Below are 17,247 nucleotides of genomic sequence, written 5' to 3' on the forward strand. Positions count from 1 at the left end.
CCATAACTTTTTGGTTCTTAGAAGAAAAATTCTAGCAATTTCACTACACTAAGATTTTATGCTTATCAAACTCTCTGACAGCTACCAGGCTCTATCTCTCTTCCATTAAAAAAATTGGCTCTTGAGTTCACTCTATATCTAATTATCTGTACCTGTTTTTTTTTTTTTTTTTTTTTTTTTTTTTTTTTTTTTTTTTTTTTTTTTTTTTTTTTCCTGCAAGTTTTCCTTGTTTTCTCATATCAAAGAGACTCATGCCAAATTGACTTTGGGGTTATCTATCTCTCTATCTATTGTCTATCTATCTATAATTTTAGATTTCATGAGGTGTCTGAGGGCAAGAATGAGGCTAGATAGCTGATAGTTGCCACCTCTATTGGCATCATTTAAATGAAATGGAAAGACAGAAGAAAGGGCTCATGGATTGGCTTTTTATTTAAACAAATTATCCTGAAAAATATATACAACTACTCATAATCCTCGTTATCGATGAATGAGGACACTTCCTTTCCTAATCTTTGGACTACTGTGAATAATTTTAGTTGTCATTTTGTGAGGAGAAAACTGGCATCTAATTTATTTTTCATGTTTTGATTACCAGTTTAATGCATGCATCTCATGAATGTATTGTCCATATGACTTTTGTCAAGTATAAACTGCTTTTTTTGCTTACGTTATTTATCTTAGCATATTTGTCTTAGTTCTTATTGTCTTTAATATTTACCTCTGAGTTTGAGTCACCATTGAGATATAAAAAAGAAAGTATACATGAAAATAGCATTTTTAGAGAAGCTGATTTCAAACTGAGATCTGAGATTACTGTATGTCTTTGTATTTCTAATCTGATTTACTAGTTTCATTTAATGCTTGGTCTTTTCAGATTGGGGCATGCAGAGAGAAAGAAAGGAAAAGGTCCCTGCACTGCATTTTTAGACGCTGAGCAGAGGTTGGTGCTGAGTTACTTTGCCAATTAACGCCTGGGCCAGCAGTTCAGAGAATACACAGGGCACTATTGAACCTTTCAGGCATCCATTGTTTGAAAAGTTTATAAAAAGATTAAACACTTCATTCTCAAAATTACACTGAGCTTCAAATAAATTGAAGGCACTGTGAGGGATGCAGCATTTTGCTTCCTTTAGAGAGTCACAATCTACTGTTTGTTTATTTTTTGATTCCCATGATATGAATGCTTTGATGTATTATAATAGTGCTGTAATATTGAACTGAAAATTGATTTCAAGTTACATCACTTGCTGTAGCAACAGGGTCCTCACGTAAAGCAGTGAGAACATCAATTGTGTACAAATTACCTGGAAAAGAGGACTTTTAGGATCCTGGTTGGGCCACATTCAGGTAATCTATTTCATGAACCTTTACCACAAAATCATAAAGAAATAAGAAAGCAGACAGATGGGACAGAAGGTAGGCAAAAAGAAACCTTCAAATATACCTACAAAGTTGTATCAGCTCTTCAAGGCACCAACAAACTTATTGCAAATGGAGCAGTCACTTTCAGCCCTGAGAACAAACTCTGTGCTAGCACAAGAAACTTGTCCTGTTTAAGGTACTCTAAAGCATTTTATTCTATTTTATTGCTATTTGTTGTTTCTTGGTATTTATTAAGATATTCATTTATATTTCTGGGCTGCTTATGTTGAGCTAAAATTGAAGATTAGAATTGGGAAACATCTATATCAAAACTATAAAATGAAAGTGATGTACTCCTGAGGTGCCTCCATGCTGGAGTACCAGGAATCAAAGTGTGAGAACTCCAAAGAGAGATGCTTCACTCTGGAAACTACTGGACTGATAAATGTTGAATGTCTCCTTTTCATTTGGAGGTTCTTCTTCTAAGTTTAAGGCACAAAAGGACTAATCTCTGCTTTAAAAATTGAGGTAAATTTTCTTATACACATAGACCTCTCTAAAGATAGCACAGGAAATTTTTGTCAAGTACTACAAACTGAATGACATCTTGGTGAAATGCATGTAAAACTTTGAATCAATTGATACCCAGTGGATTTGGCATGTGTTCTATACTTTTACTCATCAAAAATTTTCAAGAGTTTTGTTCTCTACTACAGATTAAACAGAGCTGAGTTTCTCATTCATTTATTATGAATTTGATAGAGGGCAATATTGTTGGCAAGCTAATCTAGCTCTTGAGAAGAATCCCTTGAATTGCATATATCATTCCTGAGTCCATCCTACTTATTGATTCCAGGACTTTATTGGCAAGATACTTCAGGAGAGGGAAGTGGGGTAGCAAAATGTAGCCAAGGCTGAGTGTAGGTTGCATGTATGTTAGCAGCACAAGGGGAGTTGATGGCAAAGGGTTAGGTGTTCTGAAGATATATGCTTATATAAAGTCTGAGTTCTCTAATAATCACACACCAAACTGAAACTAGAGTTGTGTATATTTTTATAGGGTGACTGTGTGAAAAAGTATGGGGAGGCTGATAGAGGCACCAGATCACAATGCAGTTCTACCCCAGACACAGGAAGAGAGAAAGAGGAGGGTGGAGAAAGCACACTAGATTGTCACGCAGTCTAAGAAAGACTTGGCAGGGTATCTGGAAACCTTAAGACCAAGTCAGCTTTCAAAAGACACCTATGTGTCTCAGGAAAGCCTTAGTATACAACTACCCTCAACCCTGGTTGGGAGGAGACTGCTGGAAGCATGCCATGGCTGTTGGTTTTAGAGCACAGCACCTGGGGCTCTTGGTCCATAATACTCCCTGAGTTGGAGGTCTAAAATGTGCATTTTTTTTTATACTCATGGTTATGTTTTTTTCTTTTTTATTATTATGCTTTAAATTCTAGGGTACATGTGCACAACGTGCAGGTTTGTTACATATGCATACATGTGCCATGTTGGCATGCTGCACCCATTAGCTCATCATTTACGTTATTAATGGCATCACAATAAAAAGGGGTACAGAACAAATTAAAGATTTTTAGCATTTATCAAATGTTTACAATAAGGATTTCAAGTGAATTGTTATACTTAATGTACACAATAATTAAGAAAATTATTATGTCACAATTATCAAAATTAGGATTCAGCATATGAAGAGGTCAAATAATTGGCCCAAGGCCATAAGTTAGTTAGTGGGGGATAAGCAGGAGTTAAAGCAGGTCTGTCTAACTTCCAAACCCATGCTTTTAACTTTTGAAGTTAGCTTCTTGAAAGACAATAAGAAAAATAAACAGAATCCATTCACAATTGCCACAAAAAGAATACCTAAGAATACAGTTAACAAAAGAAGTGAAAGACCTCTTCAAGGAGAACTGCAAACTACTGCTCAGAGAAATCAGAGATGACACAAACAAGTGGAAAAATATTTCAGGCTCATGAATAGAAAGACTCAATATTGTTAAATTGCCCATACTGCCCAAACCAATTTATTGACTCAATGCTGTTTCCACTAAACTACCATTTACATTCTTCAGAGAATTGGAAACAAAACTATTTTAAAATTCACATTAAAACAAAAAAGGGCCTGAATAGCCAGCCAAGACAATCCTAAGCCAAATGAACAAAGCTGGAGGTATCACACTACCCAACTTTCAAAGTATACTACAAGGCTACAGTAATTAAAACAGCATGATACTGGTACAAAAATAGACGCATAGACCAATGGAACAAAATAGAGCATCGAGAAATAAGACTGCACACCTACAATCATCTTATCTTCAACAAACCTGACAAAAACAAGCAATGGGGAAAGAATTCCCCATTTAATAAGTGCTGCTGAGATAACTGGCTAGCCATATGCAGAAAATTAAAACCGAACCCTTTCTTTACACCATATACAAAAGCAACATAAGAAAACTTAAATGTAAAACCCAAAACTCTAAAATCCCTAGAAGAAAACCTAGATAATACAATCAGAATGTAGGCACAGACAAAGATTTGATAACAAAAATGCCAAAAGCAATTGCAACAAAAGCAAAAATTGACTAATGGGGTCTAATTAAACTAAAGAGCTTCTGCATAGCAAAAGAAACGATCAACAAAGTAAATAGACAACCTACAGATTGAGAGGAAAGTTTTGCAAACTATGCATCTGACAAAGGTCTAATATCCATCATTATAAGAAACTTAAATTTACAAGAAAAGAAAAAAACAAGCCCATTAAAAACTGGGCAAAAGATATGAACAGACACTTCTCAAAAGAAGACATTCATGTGACCAAAAAAATATGAAAAAAAAAGCTCAACATCACTGATAATTAGAGAAATGCAGATAAAAACCACAAAGAGATACCATCTCACACCAGCCAGAATGTCTATTACTAAAAAGTCAAAAAACAACAGATTCTGGTGAGGTTGTGGAGAAAAATAAGTGCTTTAACACTGTTAGTGAGTGTAAATTAGTTCAACCATTCTGGAGGACAGTGCGGCAATTCCTCAGAGATCTAAAGGGAGAAAAACCATTTGACTCAGCAATCTCATTACAGGGTATATACTCAAAGGAATAGAAATTATTCTATCATAAATATACATGCATATGTATGTTCAGCAGCACTGTTCACAATAATCAAGACATGAAATCAACCTAAATGCCCACTAATGATAGACTGGATAAAGAAAACATAGTACATATACACCATGGAATATTATGCAGCCATAAAAATAAACGAGATCATGTTCTTTGCAAGGGACATGAATGAAGCTGGAAGCCATTATCCTCAGTAAATGAACGCAGAAACAGAAAATCGAATACCACATGTTCTCACTTATAAGTGGAATCTGAATAATGAGAACACAGGGACACATGTCAGTGAACATCACACACTGGGGCCCATGAGAAAGTGCGGGATGGGAGGAGGAAGAGCATGAAGAAGAATAGTTAATGGATGCCGGTCTTAATACCTAGGTGATGGGATGATCTGTGCAGCAAACCACCATGGCACACATTTATCTATGGAACAAACTGCACATCCTGCACATGTACCCCTGAACTTAAAAATTGGATATCCAAAAAAAAAAAAAAAAAAAAAAAACAAAACAAAAGGAAAATAAAGAGAAAGAGATAGGGAGATAAAAGAGTTATAAAAGACAAGAAATTCATGTACATTCCTGTGAATGTTGAATCTTTTAGCTAGCTTAGGTTACTGGGTAATAAAAGTAAAAAGATGAGTGAAAGAAAGAAAACTTCTCATTTTACTTTTCTCCAAAAGTAGTGATTTGCTACTATATTATTGGGGCCCTTTATGAATTTTTTTATGAAAAGTGGTAGACTCTTCACCAAATTCCTACCTCTAATTGTGGTTAAATGTAAAACATTTGTGAATGGGCTGTTACATTTTGAGGCCATCCTTGAAATGTTATGGTCTCACAATTTTGTGGTTAAGGTGTGGGTTGGGGCTGAAATCACTAGAACGCATGATTGAGGTTGGAGTATCTACTTCCAAAATGGCTCATTCACATGACTGTTGACAGAATGCCTTAATTTCTTACCATATAAGTCTGTCCATAGGATTCCTTGGGTATCTTCAAAACACCCACATACCAGAAAAAGATATCCTAGAGCACAAGATGGGAGCCGTGACACCTTTGCTGACACACCTTCTAAAGTCATACCCATCGTTTCTGCAATATTCTATTGGTTATTCAACTCAGCTCAATTCATCATGAGAGGGACCTATGCAAGTATGTGAATACCAAGAGGCAAGGTCCATTGATGGCTCTCTTAGAGCTTGTTATTATATAGGGTTTAAAGTGAATAGTACAAGAAGGCTGTATGGTTTTTGTCATACAGCAGTAGATATTTCCACTTAAAAATGGCCGAATAGAAATCATAAACCAAGTGGCATCCAGTAAAGCACAGAAACGTTTGAACAAGCAATATCAAATGAATATATTTATAGTAATAGGAAGTCTCTATGTTTTAAATAGCCTTGAGGATTCCAACTCTACAGGATGATGATATTTTCCATATGCTAAAATGAGAACTGGGACAGACAATAAAGGAGATCGTCTGGAGAAATCGCCTTTACTACTGAATTTATTATATCAATAATCGGCAAACCAAAACAGCTTACTTCATACAAGAAATAAAATGCTCCCAAAGAATTTATTCAACTTATTTAAAGAAATAAAAAGTCTTCTGATGACATTAACCATTCTGCTACCTCTGCCAAAGGCTTATATGGATATTCAGCATTAAATACCAACAAAGGAACCTGAACACTGCATTCTGAAATGTTTTCTTCTCTCTAGAATACTGATGATACTGTATAAAGGTGCAATCTAACTACCTAGAAGAAAGGAAATATTTTTAAAAATGGATGCAGTTGAATATGAAACCTAAATCATGGGAAATTTTATTATTCATAAAATGGGAAAGTTACAATATTTTTTTACTTCCCTAGTAAATACATTGATGCCTTGGAATAGTGTTGTTCAACCTTAAGTAACAGAAAAAATTCCACTTGAATGGGCAAAATTATTTTCATATGCTACTGATTGCTGATTTATTTTTAGCATAATGTCATTTAAACATGTAAAATAATGAAATTAGGTATAAACTCATAGTTGATGTATAATAATCAAAAAGGCAATTTAGTAAAACAAAACACAAAAATACTCAATTCTACTTAAATTAAGAATAGATGATGTTTACAAATAGAATTGTTTATAAAATAAATAATGTATGATATACTATAGCAGGATTTTCTTTAAATTCTGCACGTCTCCTTAACCATGTGTCTTGAGATAACTTAAATCTTCTCTCACCTCATGTATTCAGATTACTGAGATGCCTTCATTTTGCAGTCGTGGCATAATTTGGCCATTAGCTGATATAAATGCATCATACAGTAGTTCCTGTTTCTGTTCCTTGGACAGTAACTTTTTGTAGTTAGACTAGTATCTATTGCTAAAGTAGTTATAAGTAAAGATGCAAGAAAGATACTATAACAACATGATACTGACTGAAGTAAAGTGCTGATGTAGACAATCCAACTATACACACACAGACATACAAAGAAACAGGCAGCATGTAATGGATATGTGTTTGTGTGTGTATCGATTGAGATTCGCATTGAAATTAAAATGCAAAATTAGGAAAACAAACAAATATTTTTGTTCCCCAAAGATCAACCTTTGTGATATTTGGGTAAAAATGAGAGAAAATAGGAAAAAAAAACCTTTCTTTTGTTTGATTGAAAGTGAAAGTGGAGTAGGTGAAAGACTTAAACTCTAGTTAAGGAAACAACTATTACGAAAAGGTTACTGTGAGCTTTAGAATGAAATATCTGCCATAAGGAGGTATTACACTTGAAGAATGCTGTAAAGTTATGGAGTGCCTATGTCAGATAAATATTAACTGGAGCCTTAACACTAAAAAATAGTTTTCTGTATTTCTTTTTCAGGAAGTGAGAAAAATATTCTGTAAAATACATATAAATTATGATATACTAAGACATTTCTATTGAAAGTAAAAGGTAGAATCCACAATAGAGGAACTGCTTAGCAACTCATTAGGTGTATATTAGAAAACAAATTCCATTTAACATTGCCAGATAACTATTACAAACACACACACACACACACACACACACACACACACACACTGCAAGGCTATTGCATTTGTTCTGTTATTTGAGAAGCTGATAAATTCTGGAATTTGAGGGTAGTATTTTCATATTGTGTTTCCATCTAAATGGAAATATATTTACATTTAAAAATACTCCACAAACTTCACACTTCTTTATGTTCTTAAAGTTCTGCTAACAGAACATTTTCCCACTAGTCAAAATGACAATCTAGTTGCAATTGGAAAGAGTTGGAAGAGTTCACATCCTGGAGCACTTTTCAGAGTTACATCAAAAGACAGTCCAGCTCATTTACAATGGACAAAAAAAAAAAAAAAAAAAAAAAGGAAAATCAAAAGTGAGTCTTTCTCTCTTATGTTCAGAAGGTTATGTCTCCTGAGGTACAGGAACTATACATATGAAAAGTCTTCACTGGTATTTGCAACAGGCAGCTTTATAAATGAAATATTTTAATATTTGTGGATCAAAGAACTGGAGACAACGTTGTTTCAAGTATGACAGAGCTGCAGTTGGTGTGCCATCTTGTATAAGAACCTGTTTAGTTATGACACTTTGCTTTGTCTAGTGCTGTGAAAGGATGTGTAAACTATTTAAATTCATCAAGAAATATGCTCTTCATTCCTAAGGTTTCTGACCCTGAAAGTGTAATCTGCATTCAATTAAATTACTATGATCTTTCCAAGGAAGCAACTTAAAAGATAAGTAAACCTGAGTGGGCACAATTGGCAACCAGATGTTCATATATGAAATATAAGTCAGTGAGATTTTTCTTGTATTTGAATTAAAACCTCTCCATTTTGGAGTAACACAAACTTCTGATTTAAGCATTCACTCTTTTAGCCCTATCTATTGGGATGAAGAACTTTTGCACACTAAGTATTCTTGAGAATGCACAAAGCAAATGATCTTACATGTCATGGGAGTAAATTTTTTTATATAAGTTAACTTAATTAATTTTCATGGTACATTTTCAAACATTGAAAAAATTTTCAAAAAACAACTTTAAACTGAACAAATGTATAGAAGCCTAAAGAAAAGATATTATATTTGAGTCATTTAAGCATATTAAAAAGAGTGATGAAATTCTTAAAATGAATACAATGTACATTCATTTATGCAATTTCTTATTCTATGCCCATTTCATTTAAAAAATAAATCTAAGACTTTTAACACATTTACATAATGTGCTCATAATACAGATTTAAACTCAATTTAAACATTCAATTCACCATTATTCATATTACCAGCATTGGGTCATAAAATAATTTTTATATCCTTATTAAGCAAATCAAATTTCATTGCAAATCAAGGAGTTAATTAAGAAAAGACACTCAAATCTCTGAAACTCACTTCAATTATTATTAAGTTGATAATAACTATAATAATGTTTCTTTGTCTGCTACGGTTCTTAGATCATGCCTTATTATAAGTTTTCTGATATCAGGAATTAAAGATCTTTTCTAGAGCATTAAATATATTAGTGGAGAGTGGCTACTCAGAAAATCCAAGCTAAATATTACACGTATTTTTTCATGAATTAAACTATTGCTGCTTATTGAACTAAGCCAATAATTTATGATTGTATTTTGACCTAAAAAGCACAATTGTATCTCATCTATACAAATGTGCCTGGGTAAATGTTAAAAAAATACAATCGTACACTTTTAAGAAGCAGCATTTTTAAAAATGTTAATTACTTTCATAACAAATATAAATAAAGGCAAAACTTCTCTATTATTTATTTATTTATTTGTTTATTTTTGAGATAGAGTCTTGCTCTGTCACCCAGGCTAGAGTACAGTGTCGCGATCCCGGCTCACTGAAAGCTCCGTCTCCCGGGTTTACGCCATTCTGTCAGCCTCCCAAGTAGCTGGGACTACAGGCGCCCGTCACCACGCCCGGCTAATTTTTTGTATTTTTAGTAGAGATGGGGTTTTACCGTGTTAGCCAGGATGGTCTCGATCTTTTGACTTTCCGCCTCGTCTCCCAATGTGCTGGGATTACAGGTGTGAGCCACCGCTCCCGGCCAACTTCTGTTATCTTGACTTACGTAAAACGAATTTCATATTACACTTTCTGAGACAACTTTCCTGTAAGAAACGGTGACGAGAGCACATACCATCATGGAATATTATCATTGGGAAGGTCTGTAACTTTTTGGGGTCTTAGTTTTCTCACATGTAAATTATACCAGCTTCTGTAAACACTTGTATACCTAATGATTATGCCATCTTAAGTGATCTTCAGAGAGGTGGTCTTGGAGAACTCTTTCTTGACAGCAGCTAAGCATTATAATTCCATGGTGAAAATAATCCAACGTAATAATAATTACGACAACAATAATAATAGCAGCTAATGTTTACTGAGGTCTTATTGGTGCCAGATGATATTTTCGGCACTTTACATATGTTAATTCAATTAATTTCCATTGAAATTATAGAATTCATAGCCAACTATGATGGCTCCTCTGCTATAAGTGGGATATTATCCTACGAAGTAGGCATTATTATTACTTTTAGTTTATAGATGTAGAAATTGAGACCTAGAGTTTGGGAAACATGACCAAGTTCACACATTTATTAAGAAGGAGGAGGCTGGATTTAAACTCAAACCCTCCAACTCCAGAGTCACTTAGTATAATCTCATTGAACAAAAAATACCTGTATTTCTGGTTATGTAGTTCATTATCCACTATTTGAGTCCAACAAACATTAACTGATTTCCAATTACTTATAGGTGGATATGGGAGATAAAATGAAAATAGCCACCTTTAATCTTCTGAATACCATATGACTTATATAAATACAAAATAGTGAAAAAAGATCCACACTAGAAGATCCTTTTCTGCCTGGTCCTTTTACGGGACAGGTAACCTCAGGGGACTCACCTACCACTAATATTCCTCTTATTTGTCATTGTAAATTATTCATAGCAAGACATGCCTTTTATATTTATACATGTGCTTTTTCAAAGACTAAAGGAAATAATGTACTTTGATTAGTAAAAGAAAACGTAGTTATTATTACTATTCATAATAGTTTATTTAATTTGTAATTAATATAATTCTATAACTATACTTAATATAACAAATGACTTAAATTGGGAAGTTTAGATATACTTTGAATTAAGATTATAATCTTAGTCAGCTCTACTTAAAGTGAATTATTTGAACTCCCTGGAACTTGTATTTTATTCACACATTGAAAACAATTGAATTCATTAACTTATCAAATATTTTGTGATCCTTAGATAACATTGAATATGAAAACAAATTAATATAATAGTTTCCATTTTATCAAAACATGTACATGTATTAACTTCTTGGCATTTATGCAATAACTTTTCTTCATAACCCTAAGATTTTCACAAATTTCAGTTTAATTTTGATGATGTTAATTTTCACAACTGAAGATTTGCAGACATACTTTCTAGGCATTTTTGGTATAATTTTACGATAATATAGGTATCAAATAATCAGCAAATTCATGAAGATCACTTCAAAGTAAACTGGAAATCCCTGCACAAATGTTACACATGGACAACTTGCAGAAATTGGAAGACAATGCAGACATTGGAAGACAATTGTCATGTACTTTCTAAATCTTCCTGATTTCATGCAAAATGGTTCAATGCCCTTCCATCATAGTGCTTAATGTGTGCTAGATTTCACACCACACTTCTCCCCTTCTGGCTACTTTCCTAAAGACATGCTCTGAAATCTACAATTTCTACTTTTTTTTTTTTTCCTTTTTTATTGAGACAGAGCCTTGCTCTGTCACCAGGCTGGAGTGCAGTGGTACGATCTCAGCTCACTGCAACCTCCACTTCCCGGGTTCAAGTGATTCTCCTGCCTCAGCCTCCTGAGGAGCTGGGACTAAAGGTGCCCACCTCCACGCCAGGCTAATTTTTTATATTTTAGTGGATACAGAGTTTCACCATGTTGGCCAGGATGTTCTCGATCTCCTGACCTTGTGATCTTCCCACCTTGGCCTCCCAAATTGTGTGAGCCAAAATGCTTAGCCTTCTTTTCTTTTAATATATGCTATAATATCAAACTATCTGTATTTTTCCTTTCACATCACACTTTTCACCCCTTTATGCTATATTAGTACACAAGTTTGCATTGTATAGTTTAACAGTAACCATGGACAAGAAGTCATTGATTTCATAGACAAGCTGAGGAGACTGAATTTCACTTGCCAGAGAAAATGATGGGCACCTACACCAAAGCAAAGAAATTAAGCCACAATATGCATTTCATATTTTTCTCTACCCACAATGTACATAAATGATACAATTATAATTAATGAAGGACTTGGCCAGAGATTTTCACTGGTGGTTCATGGAAAAATAGCTATATCAAGTCTTGGATTTAGCCATTCGAATAGGAACCTACAGAAGCTGAGAATATTCACTTCGGCCCAAAGCCAGAATTCCTTGTTCGATCCCAAATGTCAACTAGATTTCAGATCTGGAACTCACTGATTAAAGAAGTGGCTGCGTCATGATGAGGAAAGACCCTTCAATGCCATGGGAAGTATATATTGTGATGATTCTTCCAGTCTTAGGGGAAAAAAAGAATATGCAGTTATTTCAAGAACTATTACACTCAAGACTCAAGGAATAAATTTACTTTCATACTAAGAGACCAACAATAATAGCTCCCTTGTTATAAGTGGAAACTTACAAGGAAAAAGTCATAAATAAAGTACCGGCTGAAGTCCTACTATATATAACATATATATAGGGTATATATAGCAATTAAAATATGCCCCCCCCCCCCCCCCCAGTAGCAGCAGCGCCGGGTCCCGTGGGGAGGTACTCCTAGCGGTGTTATTTCTCGAGCAGCGGCAGTTCTCACTACAGCGCCAGGACGAGTCCGGTTCCTGTTCGTCCGCGGAGATCTCTTTCATCTCGCTCGGCTGCGGGAAATCCGGCTGAAGCGACTGAGTCCGCGATGGAGAGAGAAAAGGAACAGTTCCGTAAGCTCTTTATTGGTGGCTTAAGCTTTGAAACCACAGAAGAAAGTTTGAGGAACTATTACGAACAATGGGGAAAGCTTACAGACTGTGTGGTAATGAGGGATCCTGCAAGCAAAAGATTAAGAGGATTTGGTTTTGTAACTTTCTCATCCATGGCTGAGGTTGATGCTGCCATGGCTGCAAGACCTCATTCAATTGATGGGACAGTAGTTGAGCCAAAACGTGCTGTAGCAAGAGAGGAATCTGGAAAACCAGGGGCTCATGTAACTGTGAAGAAGCTGTTTGTTGGCGGAATTAAAGAAGATACTGAGGAACATCACCTTAGAGATTACCTTGAGGAATATGGAAAAATTGATACCATTGAGATAATTACTGATAGACAGTCTGGAAAGAAAAGAGGCTTTGGCTTTGTTACTTTTGATGACCATGATCCTGTGGATAAAATCGTATTGCAGAAATACCAGACCATCAATGGTCATAATGCAGAAGTAAGAAAGGCTTTGTCTAGACAAGAAATGCAAGAAGTTCAGAGTTCTAGGAGTGGAAGAGGAGGCAACTTCGGCTTCAGGGATTCGCGTGGTGGCGGCGGAAATTTCGGACCAGGACCAGGAAGTAACTTCAGAGGAGGATCTGATGGATATGGCAGTGGACGTGGATTTGGGGATGGCTATAATGGGTATGGAGGAGGGCCTGGAGGTGGCAATTTTGGAGGTAGCCCCGGTTATGGAGGAGGAAGAGGAGGATATGGTGGTGGAGGACCTGGATATGGCAACCAGGGTGGGGGTTACCGAGGTGGTTATGACAACTATGGAGGAGGAAATTATGGAAGTGGAAATTACAATGATTTTGGAAATTATAACCAGCAACCTTCTAACTATGGTCCAATGAAGAGTGGAAACTTTGGTGGTAGCAGGAACATGGGGGGACCATATGGTGGAGGAAACTATGGTCCAGGAGGCAGTGGAGGAAGTGGGTGTTATGGTGGGAGGAGCCGATACTGAGCTTCTTCCTATTTGCCATGGGCTTCACTGTATACATAGGAGAGGATGAGAGCCCAGAGGTAACAGAACAGCTTCAGGTTATCGAAATAACAATGTTAAGGAAACTCTTATCTCAGTCATGCATAAATATGCAGTGATATGGCAGAAGACACCAGAGCAGATGCAGAGAGCCATTTTGTGAATGGATTGGATTATTTAATAACATTACCTTACTGTGGAGGAAGGATTGTAAAAAAAAAAATGCCTTTGAGACAGTTTCTTAGCTTTTTAATTGTTGTTTCTTTCTAGTGGTCTTTGTAAGAGTGTAGAAGCATTCCTTCTTTGATAATGTTAAATTTGTAAGTTTCAGGTGACATGTGAAACCTTTTTTAAGGTTTTTCTCAAAGTTTTGAAAAGCTATTAGCCAGGATCATGGTGTAATAAGACATAACGTTTTTCCTTTAAAAATTTGTGTTTTTTTGTTTGTTTGTTTTTGTTTTTGAGACGGAGTCTCGCTCTGTCGCCCAAGCTGGAGTGCAGTGGCGCGATCCTGGCTCACTGAAAGCTCCGCCTCCCGGGTTCACGCCATTCTCCTGCCTCAGCCTCCCGAGTAGCTGGGACTACAGGCGCCCGCCACTGCGCCCGGCTCATTTTTTGTATTTTTTAGTAGAGACAGGGTTTCACCGTGGTCTTGATCTCCTGACCTTGTGATCCGCCCGCCTCGGCCTCCCAAAGTGCTAGGATTACAGGCGTGAGCCACCGCGCCCGGCTTTCCTTTAAAAAATTTAAGTGCGTATGTAGAGTTAAGAAGCTGTTGTACATTTATGATTTAATAAAATAATTCTAAAGGAAAAAAAAAATATGGCCCCCCTTGCCACTGAGATCTTAGATTGTTAGGTAAGACCTATTACAATGATTAAAGGCAAAAGAAAACCTCTGACCCTTCCCCAACACTTCAGGAAAGATAATATATAAAAATAATATTTCATCCTTAGGAAGATGGTATAGATTAGTGCCGTCAGTAAAGATCTAAAAGATGCATCCTGCTTGTCTGCATTATATCTCTACTTCATTTTCCAATCTGGCCACCGCAGAAAACAAATGAGTTCTGGAAATGACTATAAACTGCCACAGTCGAAACCAAATGGTAGCCACAATCACAGCTGCGATCTCATGTACATGTAATGTGATCATTGAGTTGGTGAATATGTATTTTCCATTCCAATTAGATAAGGAGATGAGAAACATTTTACATGTACTTGAACTGGACATTATTCATTTACAGTTTTGTTTCAGATTTATATTAACTCTCCTACCCTTCACCACAATATAGGCAAAAAAATCTATACCGTTAGAAGTTGTATTATGTTGGAACTACTAAATGTAAGAATTCAGATGAATCTGGCAGCAGACAATCTTAACAAAAATATTTTATACTGCTTTCAGCCTAAGCAGAGTAAAAATATATAGGTAAGCTGCCTGACCAGGTACCCACACTGTGCTTGTGGTCATATTATGGGGAAAGATCCTTATGACCAGTTGAAGGAGGAGAAAACACAATCTGAGTATGGCTTACAGATAGATTGTCTCAGAGCATGTGTGGAAACCAAAATTGGATAGCAGCTGCACTGTGACCACATTAGAAGTAGCCCTGAAAGATAGTGGAGATCAGAAACTTCCCCAATGGACAGACCTACAGCCCTACACCTAGTCATCCATATTGGGTGAAGAAAAGGTGGCCCAAGATGAAAATACATATAGATTTCTAGACAGTGACCAATGGTCTGTTTATGTGCTTGTGGGTCTAAAAGGAAAATAACTAGAAAACCCATGTGGTAGAGGGAACAATATCCCCATCCCCCCAAAATGTCCACATCCTAATTCTTGGAACCTGAGGATATATTATCTTACACGGTAAAACAGACTTTGTAGACATAAGTAAAATTAAAGGCCTTGATATGGTGAGATTCTCCTGTATGATTAGGGGAGTCCTTTCTAATAATATGAATTAGTAACAGTGGGAAACCTCTCCTGGCTGTATGGGGAGGGAATTGTGACTACAAAAGCTTAATAAGAAAGATGCAGAGGGTCATGAGTCAAGAAATGTAGGTGGCCTCTAGAAACTGAAAAAGATAAAGAAATAGACATTCCCTTAGAGAGGAATGTAGCTCCGTTAATATTTTGATTTTAGCCCAGTGAAACCAGTGTTTGACATCTAGTCTACGGAACTGTAACAGTATAAACTTTTGTTTATGTATACCACTGAGTTTGCAGCAATCTATTACAGCAATACTAGAAAATTAATGGAATGGAAACAAGGAGGTCTGTGGTACAAGCACATGGATAGATACATGAGAGTTGGGGGGATAACAGGAAGGTTTTGGGGACACATGGTAAAGCCTGCTAGACAGCATCCACAACAATGAGGAACTGAACAACCCAGACCGAATGACTTGACCAGTTAGTTTGTCAAACTTCTTCATGGACTGTTCCAGAACTCACCCTCTAGGCACGAAGGGAATAATGAAGGTAACGGAGACAGGCTATCTAGAAACCCAACAATATGGATTCTTGCTAGTAATTGGTCTATCTGAATGTCCAAATGTCCAGAAAAAGGCCAACACTGAATTTGCATTATGTCAATATTCCTTAAGGAGTTGATTTTCTATGGCAACTTGAGTACATTGAGCTCAGTTCAGTTTGAACTCAGCTGTCTGTCTTCTCAAGAAGCTATACCTTTTTCTGAGTTTGAATTTGCCTTCCTTGCCTGCAGAGTCCCTGTAAAGAAACTTACAAAATACCTGTTCTACAGGCATGAAATCTGACACAGCATAGCATGTGACCAGGGGACTCATATCACATTGAAAAATTATGTCCCATACTGCACCATCTGAAAATAAAATCTCCATAAATTTCTGGAAAAGCCTTTTAAATGACAGCTGAATTATTATCTCATAAGCCAGTGTAAAATAATGGGATGATGCCATCCTTCAGGACAAAGTACATGTATTAAATGCAAGAAATCTATATGGTGTTGTGTTCCCCAAAGGAAGAATACATAGGTCCCAGAACAAACATGAAGGAGTGGAGTAGTATGGATTCGTTACTAATATTTCTAAAAACATAACTGGAGAGAATTTGTGCTTCTTCTCTCTAAATTCATGTACTCTTCACGATTGGAGTTCTTAGTTCATAAATGGAGCATTTTATTTTTATTATGCTTTAAGTTCTAGGGTACATGTGCACAACATGCAGGTTTGTTACATATGTATACTTGTGCCATGTTGGTGCGCTGAACCCATCAACTCATCAGCACCCATCAACTTGTCATTTACATCAGGTATAACTCGCAATGCCATCCCTCTCCCATCCCCCCTCCTCATAATAGACCCCGATGTGTGATCTTCCCCTTCCTGAGTCCAAGTGATCTTATTGTTCAATTCCCAACTATGAGTGAGAACATGCGGTGTTTGGTTTTCTGTTCTTGCATAGTTTGCTGAGAATGATGGTTTCCAGCTGTATCTATATCCCTACGAAGGACACAAACTCATCCTTTTTTATGGCTGCATAATATTTCACGGTGTATATGTGCCACATTTTCTCAATCCAGTCTGTCACTGATGGACATTTGGGTTGATTCCAAGTCTTTGCTATTGTGAATAGTGCTGCAATGAACATATGTGTGCATGTGTCTTTATGGCAGCATGATTTATAATCCTTTGG

General features: G+C 36.2%; 1 pseudogene; it reads left to right on the forward strand.

Annotated features, from left to right (window-relative positions):
• The first annotated feature begins 12,398 nt into the window (after positions 1–12,398).
• On the forward strand, positions 12,399–13,975 carry LOC103235629 (heterogeneous nuclear ribonucleoproteins A2/B1 pseudogene; annotated as a pseudogene).
• Positions 13,976–17,247: the final 3,272 nt, after the last annotated feature.

This window comes from Chlorocebus sabaeus, chromosome 7 (genome assembly GCF_047675955.1).
Source record: "Chlorocebus sabaeus isolate Y175 chromosome 7, mChlSab1.0.hap1, whole genome shotgun sequence".
Taxonomy (NCBI): domain Eukaryota; kingdom Metazoa; phylum Chordata; class Mammalia; order Primates; family Cercopithecidae; genus Chlorocebus; species Chlorocebus sabaeus.